The sequence below is a fragment of the Triticum urartu genome, chromosome 6 (assembly GCF_003073215.2).
Source record: "Triticum urartu cultivar G1812 chromosome 6, Tu2.1, whole genome shotgun sequence".
Lineage (NCBI taxonomy): Eukaryota > Viridiplantae > Streptophyta > Magnoliopsida > Poales > Poaceae > Triticum > Triticum urartu.
In genome coordinates, this window is record NC_053027.1 from 34,620,793 (window position 1) to 34,636,969 (window position 16,177).

The following is a 16,177-nucleotide window of genomic DNA, read 5'->3' on the forward strand; positions in this document are numbered from 1 at the left end:
GTGATTTGGATTATCCCTCAACACAAGTAACTCATTGATAACTACCAACACCTGCACATCTGGCTTTGAATTTCTTTTACTTAGCCCTGGGCTTATAGCTATGCATTTTCACATTGTGCTTCATATGGGACCATTGTAATACGTAGTGCTACATTTTGCCGATGGCCAGGCCGTCGGCATACCTCTGCCACGTGGCTTCCCGTGAATCGTCAGCGCTTTTGATGGCGCCGTCCGTTGCCGTCAGGCGATAAACACTGCCGACGGCTAAACTATACCGATGGCTGTTGCTCGGCTGTCGGCATAGGCCCCTATGCCAACGGCTGTACTACGCCGACGGTCTGACAAGACTACGCTGACGTAATCTACGCCGGCGGCTCTATGCCGACGGCAGCCGTAGGCATATCTATGCCGACGGCCCTAGGCCGTCGGCATAGGCCGTGAGTCCGGTAGTGTCTTATCATTTCAGAAACAGATATTGACGATGAACGTGATAGAGCTAAACTTTTTATCAATATGCAAGGTCTGGTTAGATATGCATAAGATGACTTGATGAGGTAAGCTTATCTTTTGCATGTAATTAAGTTGAGGTACCTGAAATGTTTAAAAAATTGATTTCATGGGTTTCTTCATTTCTCAAGTACAAAAAATCAATAGCGAACCCCAAGATTCTATCTATGACCCTTCATAAAGCTCTTGCTCATCTGGTTGTCTCCAATCGTGTTTTCATAGCCATCTGTGTCTTGGGTTCTTTTCTGTAGTGCAAGCCTTGTCCCTATAGCTTCTCAGACGTCTCGATGACTTGGGGCCCTTCCCAATCCCCTATTTTTTGCATATGTTTGTGACTGCTCATATATGAGAATGGTGTCATACTAACTTGATGTGATTTACATATACTTGTCAATCTTATTTACTGGTTGCTACATGGCTATGCTTTTTTATTTAGTTATGGGTCTATCAAGTCATAGTGTGATTTGGATTATCCCTCAACACAAGTAACTCATTGATAACTACCAACACCTGCACATCTGGCTTTGAATTTCTTTTACTTAGCCCTGGGCTTATAGCTATGCATTTTCACATTGTGCTTCATATGGGACCATTGTAATACATAGTGCTACATTATGCCGACGGCCAGGCCGTCGGCATAACTCTGCCACGTGGCTTCTCGTGAATCGTCTGCGCTTTTGACGGCGCCGTCCATTGCCGTCAGGCGAAAAACACTGCCGACGGCTGTCGCTCGGCCGTCGGCATAGGCCCCTATGCTGACGGCTATACTACGCCGACGGTCTGACAAGACTATGCTGACGTAATCTATGCCGACGGCAGCAGTAGGTATATATCTATGCCGACGGCCCTGGGCCGTCGGCATAGGCCGTGAGTCCGGTAGTGTCTTATCGTTTGAGAAACAGATATTGACGGTGAACGTGATAGAGCTAAACTTTTTATCAATATGCTAGGTCTGGTTAGATATGCATAAGATGACTTGATGAGGTAAGCTTATCTTTTGCATGTAATTAAGTTTGAGGTATCTGAAATGTTTAAAAAATTGATTTCATGGGTTTCTTCATTTCTCAAGTACAAAAAATCAATAGCGGACCCCAAGATTCTATCTATGACCCCTCATAAAGCTCTTGCTCATCTGGTTGTCTCCAATCGTGTTTTCATAGCCGTCTGTGTCTTGGGTTCTTTTATGTAGTGCAAGCCTTGTCCCAATAGCTTCTCAGACGGCTCGATGACTTGGGCCCCTTCCCAATCCCCTATTTTTTTGCATATGTTCGTGACTGCTCATATATGAGAATGTTGTCATACTAACTTGATGTGATTTGCATATACATGTCAGTCTTATTTACTGGTTGCTACATGGCTATGCTTTTTTATTTAGTTATGGGTCTATCAAGTCATAGTGTGATTTGGATTATCCCTCAACACAAGTAACTCATTGATAACTACCAACACCTGCACATCTGGCTTTGAATTTCTTTTACTTAGCCCTGGGCTTATAGCTATGCATTTTCACATTGTGCTTCATATGGGACCATTGTATACATAGTGCTACATTTTGGATTTTCATAATACTTGAGGAGCATATGGTGATCAGATCTTATACTACTATTTATCATTTTACTTCTAGTTATTAAAGTTTTATGGACATTATGCTATTCCTAGGCGGTTCACTTAATGATTTTCTCATCATATATCAGTTTGCCCGTCCAACTCTCACATATGTAATTGGTCATTTTGGCAATTTTCCTATATTATAGCTTGTCTTATCTAAACTAAATGTTGTAGTGGTTTTTGTCCGGTGTAATTCCAGTTTTCGTCATAAATTGACCCCTTGTCCTACAACCAATTTAAACCACTCCACTTTTAAAATGATATTGTGGCCATAAAATTATCGGTAATTATATGCCAAGGGAAATGATGAAACAATAATTTCGGGAGGAGATTATCCGAAAGAGACACATCTGCAACCTCTCTTAGGATGATCTTGTCATGGACAAGAATATGAACTCTTGTGACAGATCCCAGCAGGATCTTAAATTTGCCATTGCCGCATTCGGGGCGACGACTAGTTTCTTCTATTGTAGTTACCATAGATGATTAATAATTTGTATTGAAAACATGATAAAAAATACATGACTAGATTCAACACAAATTGCAGCCTTTGATTTTTATGTGGTTATAGATCTATCAAGTTTGAATGTTGTCGCTCTACACAAAAAATTGATAGCTGACAATTAATTAGTATTTTGTTACAAATTCCCTTGGTTATATGAGCTTATAGCTATTCCATTAAACATTGTTGCTGATTTGGGATCATTATAATACCTAGTGCTACCGAAAAAGGCTTCTACCCCGTTTTATATATAATCCAGTGCTACATTTTAGATTATCACAGTACTCGAAGACCATGTCCTCATCATCTTTAATACTTAAGCTGGTTTGCATGAAGTCTGATTTCTTCAATTTTGGTGGACAATTGTGCTCAAGTTACTATTTGTTTTCTTGCAGTTTAATTCTTAGTGGGCTATCTTGCTATTCCTAGTCGGTTTGCTTAAATATTTTCTCAACGTATATATCTACTGGTCAATGGTTTGTGTGCGGTGTAATTTCTTCTATGTTAGTTACCGTATATGCTTCATAATTTGTATTGGGCACATGATACAAGATTACATGATTAAATTCACATGAAAATTTGCTTTCAACACAACTGCAGTTCTTGTTTAATATTCCATACCTAAAATTATCATTACTTGACATTCTGTTCCTTATGTGGTGTAAAGGTTTTAAGATTGACTTCTATTTTGGACCAACCGAGTATCAACATTATAACATATATGCCCATGAGCTAGAAACCTGATGTTTTGTTTTCTACACCTTGATATACTCATGATAACAAATAATAGTTCAAATGATCTAATAAGCTCGATTGTTTAGTATTTGCCTCTAACAACAACTCTAGCAGACAGTTGCCATACCGGCCAATCGCTATAATAACTGACAATATTGCGATTCTGGCAAAAAAATCACTCTAACAGAGTTGCCATACCCGTCAGATCGGCATAATTTATGAGGCGCCCTCCATATCTGGCCTCGCAACCTCCATATTTGGGGCATAGATGAAGTGCACTCCATAATCCCTTAATAAGGTGGGAACATGGCAGGAGGGAAATTTCATGGTAGGTGAGAATTGAGTCCTCACCTACCAGGAAGTAGGTAGCAAATGGATCCCATGTGAAAGGGAAACATGGAGGCTGAAATGGACCCCACGTGGAAAGCGGAAATATGGAGGCTGAGATATGGCAACTCTGGGTTTGCACTTCACCTGGGCAATCTCCAAATCCATATGGAGCACCCATATGGTGACTTTGCTAGAGTTTATCTAAGGGATTTATTTAAACCACTGATCATGTAACTTCCACTGGGAACACAAAGCTTGCAAATTCAGAATATGTTAACAATAGAACTTGAAAGGCATGCCGCCGCCCAGTGATCGTCTTCATATTGATGTTTTCTATTAGTTTTTTCCAATAACGCTGAGATGATTCAACTTTGAGTTATTGGCGCAACTTCCACAATGGTTACACTTATGTCTACTGTATGAATCTTACAAAATTGTAAATTATGAGACGAATTTAGTCGCTTTTCCATGAATTGATATTTGATTTAACTCATGGCATTGGTTGCTCCGCAGGTGTCTGGACGAGAGGTGCAGAAATGGCTTGCTTGTTGTAAGCTCTTCTATGTTTTGTAGCATGTACCAGCCAGCGCTCAGTGGTGAACTGGACTTGTAGGAAGTACTCACTTATCTTCTATATCTAAATAGCTAGCCCCACTACTAGGAATTCTCTTGCTTTTCCTTAAGCCACATCACCCAAATTAATTTAGCCATTGGATATAGTAGATCATTCAATAATATGCGTCCGATCTACACACTGAGAGCTGCTGCGTCAACCACATGTAGTAACTGGTGGGTGCATGCAAATGCATGTAGTAACTGTCAGTCTATGAGTGTTTTGATTAAGAGAAAATAAATTTAACGCATGCATGCCGCTCATAGAGAACACTCGAGTGTTCTATGAATGACAAGTGAGGCATACATGCATATTTTATTTCATACTAAATCCCACCGCAATGCGCGGGACATCATCTAGTTTTCTTAACAATTAGCCAACTGATAAGGACTAGCTTCAGTTGATCAGTACCTTTCAGCTAGTCTTGCTTGCATCGTGTGCGATCGTTTATATTTTCTTCCTATATACTTGATGTCCCCTTTTTGTATGTGTATGAATAATGAATGTTGAAATACCTTTGATATGTGGGGAACTGGATGTGTTTGTTGAAAAAATAAAAACATACAAGCGTATTTGGTGGTTGTTAATTTCGATCCAGTAAGGTATGCCAAATTAGCCTCCCTGCAAAAAACAAAACATGCATACAGAACAAAGGGTATTCTAAATTAGGCTAAACTAGAACGACATACATTTTGGACCAGAGGTAGTACGGTTTTTTAGGGAAAGCCTCCTTGTTGCATTGCGTGTCAGTAGAACAACAACTCTACAAAACCTGTTTCAAAGCCCATCGTGTGTATTTTTTTAAGCCACATCGCGTGTATGGTATGTATACACGACTGGACGTGGTGTTAAAAAAAACACTGCACCCATCGTGGGCTTGCGTCTACATCCTTGAAAAGGGGCCTGGCCGCATCAGCGAGGGCGAGTCAGGAGATGACCAGCCGCCGCCACCGCTCGCCGTCCCCGGCGGCGCTGGACGACGACGACCTGCTCTTCGAGATCCTCCTCCGCCTCCCACCGCAGCCCTCCTCCCTCCTACGCGCCTCCCTCGTAAACAAGCGCTGGCGCCGCCTCGCCTCCGACCCCTGTTTCCTCCGCCGCTTCCGCATCCACCACCGCCGCAGCGCTCCCATCCTCTGTTGCTTCGTGGAGCGAGCCCACGGCATCTCCTTCGAACCAACTCTGGAGGCCCCCAATCGTGTCCCGTCGGGGCGCTTCTCCTTACGGTTCGACGAAGGCGACCTTTTCAGCCTCCTCAACTGTCGCCATGGTCTCGTGCTCGTCCACAACCAGACACGAGGCAAGTTCCTTGTTTGGGACCCCATCACTGGCGATCAGCACCACCTAGCCATCCCCGCAGGGTTCGATTCAAAGACGACGGAGATCAGCGGGGCAGTGCTTCGTGCCAGGGGAGACGTCCAACACTTTGAGGTAGTCTTTGTATGCTACGACTACGGGGACATACAACATGGACAGGCAGAGATCTCCTGTGTTTACTCGTCAAAGACGAGCTTATGGGGTGACATCATCTCAACACCGCTTATATGGTTGAGCCCATTTGACAACACAATCTCTACGGTTCATTCTGCCGTGCTGGTTGGTGATGCCCTTTACTGGTTGGCTACTGGGGATTCGGCTGAAGTTCTTGAATTTGATTTTAAGAAAAACAACTTAGCTGTGATATGGTTGCCTGTGGATGTGAATGAAGAATATGAGTTCACGGTTATAAGGACATATAGTGGTGCCCTGGGTTTCCTCCACGTATCGAACTTCACCGCACAGTTATGGGAGAGGAAGACCGATTGTGATGGTGTTGCTTCATGGGAGCTTGAAAGAACCATTGAGCTCGACAAATTACTTTCCCTGAATACAGTGAACAGATGGTACCCAATGATAATAGGCTTTGCTGAGGACAATAATGTGGTGTTCCTGTTGACACTGGGCAACCTCTTTGCGGTCCAGCTTCAGTCATGCAGTTGACAAATCTATCCCAAACCAACATCACATCATATTGCCTTCCATTCGAGAAGGTTTATACTGGAGGTAATAGCATGCATGCCTTACAATGTGGCTATACAAGTTATTTTTACAATTGTTGGTTGATCGAATGTTGTTCATATCCTTCGGTACTAAGCCGACAAAGTAGTGTCCTACGAATTATTCATTTTGTTGCATGAAGCTCTCTCCAACATGGAGATACGTACTGTTCTGTGACGTTTTGTGACGATGCTTCCGTGGAGGCATTCTCTACTCATACAAGACTAGCTAATTTTATGTAATGGTTGTAACCTGAAAAAAAAACTTGTTAGTGGTATCTGGTTTAGTTTATATATGCCACTAGTTCTTATGTAGCCAGGTGCAAGCTCACTGTGCCATGCATCTCACCAACGCTCGTGCGAGTTCAAAGTTAACCGCTCATGGCGAGAAATAAGGTTTCCCAGATGTGGATCACAACGTCGCGCTTTGGCAAACCCAACCCGCAGAAATAAACAATGCCAATGAAGGTCACTCAAGAAGTAGCGAAAGAGGGACCTTTGCAGGCTCCTAAGGGATGGCGAAAGCTGAACCAATCCTTTTTACGCTATCATTGTTCTACTGTGTCGTGGTTTATGTGATTGAATCAATAGGGTCGGCGGTATCCTTCTTGTCAAACATTATGTAGGAATATTGTTTTATATCTATGAATCTCTGTATGTACCAGATTGTCTACATGTCTCTCTCTCTAATTAATTTAGTATATGAATGTCCATACAATAAAACAGTTAACACCAAGGTTAGAAATTCTTTGTATCAAGATTTAGTTACATGTTATTGTTGCCTGCCTATTCAAATATGCAAGAATTGTGTATGGTATATAGTGCATAATAGGTGGAAGTTGAAGACAACTACATGAAAAACTAGAAATGTCAAATATATTGCCCAATCTTTGTGTTTTGTCTCACTGTTTGTTTGAATTCTTATCCTTTTTCAAAACAGACCTTGGCGGCGAACCTGATGGAGTTGAAGTTTTGCACAATGCATAAGATAACTGCCTGGTCAAGTGTGCTATTATGATGTATTGACCGAGTGCTATAAGCTTTTCTTCTGCATGTAAGTTGAGGTATCTGAAAAAAATTGTTGTAAAAGATATTGTTTCCTTTTTACTAATTTTTTCTGAACTGCCAAATGTAAAGTGAGGATTTTAATATTATCTATTTTGACCCTTTCCTAAGTTGTTGCTCACCTGGCGACCTCCCATCATGCTCTCATGTTGTAGTTTTCCCTCCGTGATACCTTCACCCAGAGCTACATTCGCTGCTATTTAATTATGTTCTCTCCCGTCTCAACTGGATGTGCATGCTCTATTTATTGACTTGCCTGCAGTTACTAATTTTTAATGGACAATTATGTGATTCTTAGCCGGTTTGCTTGAATATTTTCTGAATATATATATATATATATATATATATATATATATATCAGCTTTTGAATCTACTCTCTCATATGCAATGGTTTATTTGTAGTCTGATTTCTTCTATTTTAGTAACCATGGATGCTTAATGATTTTTATTAAGCACATGGTAAAGAAAAATAGATGGCTAGATTCATCACAAATTTTACTTTTTCCTCATATAATCCTTCCCTAGATCCCACTTGGCGTGGGAGCTTCTAGCACTAGGTCTGTCCATTTTTCATATTTTATACACTATTATCATCAAAAGTAAGTGTTATACTTTGTAAAAAAACTGACTTTTATTTGGACAGCCGATGTACTATCAATATATATGCCCATGAGCTAGAAACCAGATGCTTATGTTTTCTACTCCATGTGGACCCTCGATCGTATGCCCATCATAATAAATAATACATCAAATTGTTTGATAATTTAGGCTGCTCCGTATTTGCTAAGGGTGGTACTTAAGCCACTCATCTTGTAGCTTCTTCATAGCCAGAGCAAGAAACTTGAGAATATGTTGACAAGAGAAGTTAAAGTCTGTCTTCAAACTTGAGATTATGGTGAATAGAAGCTAAAAGATGTCTTCTTATTCAGTTTTTTACGAACTGACTATCTTCTTATTGATGTTTGCTATTTCTATTATTGGTTTTGTCCAGTAATGTTGAGATGATTCAATTTTTATCATTCAACATTATTTCCGCAATGATAAAGCTAATGCTTACTGCCTAAGCCGCACCTAATTGTGAGACAAATTTAACGGCTTTTCCATATGAATTTAGTTACAGATTGGTTTGGGCGATTGGCGGATGGCATTGGTTGCTCTGCGCGTATCTAGAGTTACATTTTGGTGGTGAGATGCAGAAATGATTTGCGCCATGCACCGGTCCGTGGTGGAGTGGACTTGTAGGGATTAATTTGAAACTTCTGTTAACTCTCGTGACTTTTCTGTTCTAGTAAGATGCCCGTGCGTTACACGGAACACCGAAATGCATTGATCCGGGAATTGTTTATTTGACAAAGTATGTGGCGGGTCATCCCATGTGTAACAAATATCAATAGGTTTCTTCGGATATTCATTCTTCTCTAGAGCTCACAAGCATCCGGATGAAATAGTAAATGTAGGCAAAATAGATAAAAAACTATCTTTTGCAAATAAAAACGTTGAAGTTTCAACTTGCATCCAAAACTGCATGAAGAAATAACACTTATTTACTTTGCAAAAAATGATCTTTAAAAGTTATTTTTTGAGTATCGATTTTGTTTATTTTTTCTAGACCACCATAAATGTAACTCATGATGACTTGGAAGGGGGTGGAGGAGATGGCGAGGAGGAGGGGGTCACGGTGGTGGTCGGCAATGCGGCCTGAGAGAAGGCATGAGAAGCGTTGGGGTAGACGGCTCCAATAGCGGTGACCTCTCCAGATCCTTCTTATATTTTTCTGAAATAGCTAGATGAGGTGAGAGGGAGAGATGGCTTAACGTGAGAGGCAGGGGTTATCTACAAACGAGAAGTAGAGTGCGGGGGTCTTTTTGAAAAACTGACATAGTTTATCAACTCAACTTTTTATAGGAGTAGAGATATCAGTTAGTCAACCGGCAAGAATTGATAAACTAGTCCCATGATGTCCCATTTTGTGTGTTGAACTTTTGTCTCACAACTGAAGTTTAAACTATTCTGCTTTCTCATGAGTTTTCTAATGCTTGAATTATTTTACGAGTCACTATGATCCAGACAGGAATAGGTAAATGAAAGCCAAAAAGAAAAAGAAAAAAAAGTGAAATCTGAATGTTGATTTGCCTATTACTTGCCAAATATTGTATGTTGACAGAAACAAAATTGTACTCCCTCCATTCCCAAATATAAGTCTTTTTAGAGATTCCAACAAGTGACTACATACGAAGCAAAATGAGTGGATTTACACTTTAGAATATGTCTGCATACATCCGTATATTATAGTCCATTTAAAAAATGTGTAAAAGACTTATATTTAGGAACAGAGGAAGTACTGCCCGTCCAAGGAGAAACACTTGTTACTTGCCAAATATTGGCTGCCAGCCAAGCATACCCTCTATCCATTTTGGGATCCGGCTTGCCTGCTCCCTTTCCGTGCTTCCATCCGTGCTCCCACCTCATCTAACGGCTGTCTTTTTTTTTCTTTCTAATCTAATCATCTTCCCCCCTGATTTTAAGGGGTGGGACCAGGCCTTATTTTGTTCCAATCAAATCAAGCCACGTATGCGGGAGCACGGATGGGCACACGGGAGGGGAGCAGGCAAGTCTCGTCCTCCATTTTGTTTCTTTTGCTCACGTTACCATACATAACATACCCCGCATGCACGAAGATCCAAATAGACTCGGCTGACCACTAGAAAAGATACATGCACAATGGTAGGCCTACAAAACAGACATGAAGAATAGTAATGTTTTAGAATTACCACTTATCCACCGGTAGTAATGTTGCAAGCAACAAAGATGTTTCAGAATTACTAGTTATCTTGTAGTAATGTGGAAAACAGGTTAAGAAGCAGTAGACTTGCGACACTTAGCCCAATAGAACGTTACTACAATTACTTGCGAATTTGTACAAGGTTGCAATCAATTTGATTTGAGTAAATTCAAACTTTACTAACAAGATCAACTAATAGGCAACCGCAGCATGTTCCAGCGGCAGTCGAGAGACACAAGGTGAAATGGTGAATATTCTAGCGTTCACTCCTCTAACCATATGTGCGCGGAAAAAAATCAGCATTTAAACTTCCAATATTTCTATATACACAGATGAAAAGACAATTAAATTTCCAACACAAGCATGTGTTTCTAGACTAGCTTAGGCAGAACAAAGCCAAAAGACAAGGATGGAGACCCCCCCGCCCCCGCGTTGTCTCCTCCGAGGCGACTCAAGGGCCAACCCTAGCCGCCGCCACGTCGTCCCCCCGCCCCTCCCTCCGCCGCCGCCAGAGGTGGCCATCGGCGTGGCCGCTCGGCACCCATGAAGGTGGCGGCGGGGACCTCGGCGGCTCCACCTTGCGTGGAGAGCCTCGGCTTCCGGAGCGGCGGCCCCCGGCGGCGGCCGGCGGTGTGGCCTGTGCGGCGGGCGGTGCCGCAGGATGCAGGTGGGCTGTCTTCCCGGTCGCGTGGAGGCGGCGGGCGTCGGCGTCTGCAGTGGCTTCCTGGAGGTTTGTTGTACCTTGGAGAATCGTCGTCCTCAACCTCGATCTGCTCTGATCCGTGTCGCCCCTATCCCTTGTGGCTCCGGTCGCCATTTCTGGATGGCGGGTGTGCGGATCTGGTGGTTGGGTGCGGATCCAGGGGCCAGGAAACCCCTGGCCAGCGCGGCGGCCACACTAAAGACGTCGCCTTTGGGCGCCGTTTCCCTTGCTGAAGGCTTCGGTGGCTTCCTGTACCTCCCACCCACCCAGTAGCTCAGGTGAAAGCCTCGGTTCCTTGATTCATGGTTATGACGGCACCTGGGTGGCATGACCCTTCTGGAAGGCATCGTCAGGGAAGTGCTCAATTGGTGGTGGAGTTGGTGGTGGTTCGATGACGGATTGTTTTGGTCTGATCTCATCTTCGGTAGCTTGCTTGGGTACAGGTAGCTTGGTGCGAGGGGATCGGGGTCCCTTTCTCGGTGCTAGTGATATGCATGGGCTATGGAGACTCCTATCCTTGACCGATGCATGGTGCTGCATCCTCTTGGTCTTCTCCGGGGGTTTTAGCGGCTTTGTTTCGTCAACTCTCGTCCGGTGCTCTGCCTTGCAGCTGCCGGCAATGGTGATTGGGTGTTTGGCTCCCTGTTTCATGTGGGTTTGTTCGTAGTGCCTCTCCTTTGGCAGCTTGGGAACTTTGGGTGAACCACTCCGCAGGCCGCCGGTGCGGCACCCGTTGAGCCCAGGTGAAAGGGTAGGGGCCCTTTGCGGCGGCGGAGTTAGGTCATGTGTTGCCCCTGTTTCCCTCTGGTGACAGTCAGTGACACAAAACATGCATGGTGGTGCCTTCCTCCCATAGCCTTAGTAGGCTAGCTGGTTTTGGCATAGCGGCGTCCGATGGCATTGTTCTTTGCCTTCGAGTTGTTCTACTGAGCACATGTATCTTTATTTCCGCTCTTTGTTTTCTTGTTGTAAGTGTCAGTTCTGTAATCCTGGTCAGTTGATGGCTTTGTTAATTCAAAGCCGGACTCTTCTTGAGCCCTCGTTCAAAAAAAAAAAGAATCAAGACATAAATAAATTCACAAGGTAAGAGGTGTTTCTAGATGGGGTTACCAGCCCCCTACTGGTTACAACGTTTGGTAGTTACTTTTTTGCTTCCCTCCCCATTTGAATATCTCCACAGTGCACTATTATTTGAATAAAAAAATCTTTCGCAGTTTCACCAGGGGTAACTTGACTTCCTAAGTTACCGGAATTACAGAGGAACTTTAGACTAGAACGATGCAGTCTTAGGCATGAATAACGTCTGCAAAATGAGCAAAAAACAGTGCAATATTTAGGCATCAACCCTGTCTATGGCTGTCTGAAGGGGTCAGCCACTGACAAATCATGGATGTGCTCTTCAAGATGCTGCCCAGTACAAATATATCTCCTGAATTTAAACTGCATCTCCAGAAGCTCTGTTCTGCACTGGTAGCAACTTGTGTTGATAAGGCACCGATACACTGTTGTAGTCGTTATATCCTTCAAATTCAGTTGGATGTTCTCGATCAGTAGCTTTATACTCTTCATAATCTCTAAAAACTTTCAAGATGGTGCGTTTGTAGAACATGCGTGAGTACATAATTTTTTTTGTAAAGTTTCACCACAAAACGAACATTCAAGAATATACAATATACACACACATTGTGACAGAAGCAAAATACTACTAGAAGACACAATTTAGCGGAATTCATTAATAGTTTAATACTGCAGCTATGATTGACCCATCTGCATCGGCAGTAATGGAACACATACTATCATTCCCAAACGATCCTTTACAACTGATGCCATTGCTAGATGTAAATTATAGTGGTGGGTTGCTGGTACTTACAGTGGACATGACATCGGATCACACATAATGAAACTTGTCCGCCTCCGGTAAGATGGCCCTTGTCTGCTTTAGCCATTATGAGCAATTACCACAAAGCATTCTTGAGGAAAATGAATTGACTGAACCAAGGTGGTCTAGACCAGACCCCAAATTTGTCCAGCTCAATGTGGATGCAGCTTATCTTGAAGATGAAGGCATGGGTGCTACAGCTGCAGTAATCATAGATGAAAGAGGTACTTTCTTAACAGCACAATGCAGACTTGTTACTCATGCTGCAGATGTGGTGACAACTGACAACAGAGGCAATGGCAAACAACTTGGGGTTCCAATGTGTGGAGGCAGAATCTGATTCCCAAAACGTGATCAATTTTTGTACGGAGCAAAATAGATTGAGGAAGGGCAATGGGAAGGTCAATGTTAACTATTATCGTTCAGCTAATCCAGCAGCGATGTGCTAGCTAGCTTTTCTTACTGTAATAAATTTTCTAGTAGCTGGATAGACGTGCCTCCAGATTGACTGGTGAATAAGCTCGTAGATGATGTATCCATATTTTGCAATTAATAAAGCCAGCCATGATGACATTCCCTCAAAAACATAAAAAAGGGACAAATCATCTGGAACAAGTTTATGATCTTGGCAGCTGTAACGAGACTAGCTTGTAATGGAAGCAGAGTTAAATTTTGGCCCTTTGACGATTGAGATGCGGGGGTCGTCAATGGCAGGCCAGTTTTGTTCCAGATGATTAGGTGAAACAAAGTACTCCTAACAAAATAGGAACGAAGAAAAAGAAACTAACATCAACCCTGGCTTTCAGATACGCAATTCGCGGCGCCAGTTTGGCCAGATGTGAGAAGATACACTTGAGAAACAACACAAGGAAGTACACGGGTGGTGATTAGGATGAGGGAAGCCGTCTGGTCATATCTTCATGGCCAACCAAGGAGAGAAAACATCGGGGGTCCAGGCTTAGAAGAAAGCGATCAACTTGCGTCGCCGTTTACCTTTGGCCCGTTTCCACGAGGAGCAGCAGATCGGACTCAAGAGAGCAGAGGAGAAGAGGATAGAGAGCCACACCTAATGGATATGAATTGGATATATTTTTTTGAAAAGGAGGACAGCCTCCGGCCTCTGCATCCAGTGATGCACACAACCATTGATATGAATTGGACATGTTTATATGATTGCAAAAGCCCATCGAATAACCCAACTAATCTTCTAGACCGGTGATGGCCCCACGCCACACCTACTGTCTAGTCGAAATCACACACACACACACACACACACACACACACACACACACACACAGGCTTCAATCTCCACCTTGATATAAATTTATAGAAACGTTCCCTTCCTAGTTACAGAAGCATCCGGGCCTAACCGACCTTTCCTAAGCATCGAACAAATGTCACACGTACAGACGTTTCTGTATACAACTGAAAAGACAATTAAGCTTCCAATACAGGCCAGTTATTGGCAATAATTTTGTTGCATCCCTCCCCTTTGGAATTTCTCTACAGTGCACTGTTATTTGAATCCAGAAGCATCTTTTGCAGTTTTAACAGGGTAACTTCTTAAGTACCGAAACTACAGAGGAACTCTGGACTAGAAATTGAACAGGCTTATGCAGAAGGCAGTGCAATCTTCGGGCATCAACCCTATCTATGGCTGTCTGAGAAGGGGTCAGCCAGTGACAAATTATGGACATGCTTCTCGACATGTTCATTAATACAAAAATAAATATTTCTGAATTCAAAATGAGCATCTCGGGAAGCTTTGTTTTCGACTTGGAGCAGCCTGTGTTGACGAGCCACCAATTCATTGTTGTAGTCCTCACATCCTTGAAATTCAATTTTGTTTAGCACTTTTGCATTCAAAACAAAGAACCTGGCAAAGTTAACTTGTTGCTCATAGCCTATGAATAACTTGAACACCACTTCCTTTAGGTGGGTCTCAAGGCACTCCACTGGATATGGTGGGTCATAATGATCCTCATTTTGCTCAAGCATACTATCATGTGAGTGAGACTGCATAACGGAAAAAATAGGCATATGTTAAAGGGTTGCTAAATAGACTAGTTAATATGTCAATCAAAGCATAAAGTTAAAGTGAGCAAAGAGAATACTCACAGTGACATAGAGCTTTTCCAAACAGGGGAACATCCTGAGGACGTCAAGAACTGCATTCAATTGATGATTAGAACACCCAAGGGCCAAAACCTTCACGGTGCATATCGAGTTTGCCAAGCTGACTGGGTTCATTTCCTGAATAAGACAACCAATATAAAAAATAATAATCTATAATCTATATGTAAGAATGCTGATGATGGATGTTGCTGCTACCTGGAAGTCCAAGAGTTTGCAGAAGTCTGTTGATAATGGCCCCAATATCTCCAGTTTAGGTGCGCTAATAACCCGTATAGTCACACAATCATCCCGGTGACAATATGGTAACAATAACCTTTCAAGGCGAGGAGCATCCTCGATGACCAGCTCTGCTTTTTCACCAGAGTTATCACGGAAGCCAATGCTCCTAATAGTTGGCGAACTAACACGGAGGCAACCAGCAGCATGAACTTGGAGCATGTATAAGCTCTCCAAGGCATGGCATCCGGAGAGCAAGCCATGGAACACATCCCCCCTGATGGAAACGTACCTCAAGGAGAGCTCCTTGAGGAGGGGAAAATTCATGGACGGTGCGATCATCCTAGGGAAATCAGATCACAATAGCTGATCTTGGCAACGAGGAGGAGCGGAGCGCGGATTGCGGCAGCGGGTAGCTGGTCTTACGTCCAGAGAGGTACTCGTAGCCGATATCAAGCTCCTCAAGGTTGGCAAGGGCTCGCGACTCGAACCAGCTCTCCGCCTGAGCGTAGAGATCGCCAGCCCGGAGGAAGAGGAAGGAGAATCGGCGGGCGGGGCCAGGGTGTTGGGAGATTATCTTGGACACGGCTGAGGGCGGGACGGCGTCGCGAAGGAAGACCGGGAGGGAGGTGATGACCTCGAGGTTGAGAGGCGCGGAGCGCCAGAAGTGGCGCCATCGGCGGGAGAGGGCCGGCGTGCGGCGGGCGTCCTTGGTGGGGAGTAAAGAGATGATGGTGCAGAGGATGGCGTCCGGTTGGCGGTTGATGAGATCGGCGGCGGTCTCGTCCTGGTGGCTCCTCCGTGCCCGCTTCCGCGTGATTCCACTGGATTCACTCCGGGCCCCTGCAGCGTCCTTCTTCTTCATGGCCAGCGACTAGCGACGGAAGATTCGGCAGCAATACTTCGCCGGACGCTCCTCGCGGCCCGTTACCACTCGCAGCTTCGCTTCGTCACCGGCACGCTCGCTCGACGCGGCTGGGCGGTGGGGTGGGGAGACGCCGGGATGGGGAGCAGGGTTAGCTGCCGCCCACGCGACGGAGAGGCTCTCGGAGATTTGGGGACCAG

General features: G+C 43.7%; 1 pseudogene; it reads right to left on the minus strand.

The window, feature by feature from the left end:
• Window positions 1-14,407: 14,407 nt before the first annotated feature.
• On the minus strand, window positions 14,408-15,977 carry LOC125516490 (annotated as a pseudogene).
• Window positions 15,978-16,177: the final 200 nt, after the last annotated feature.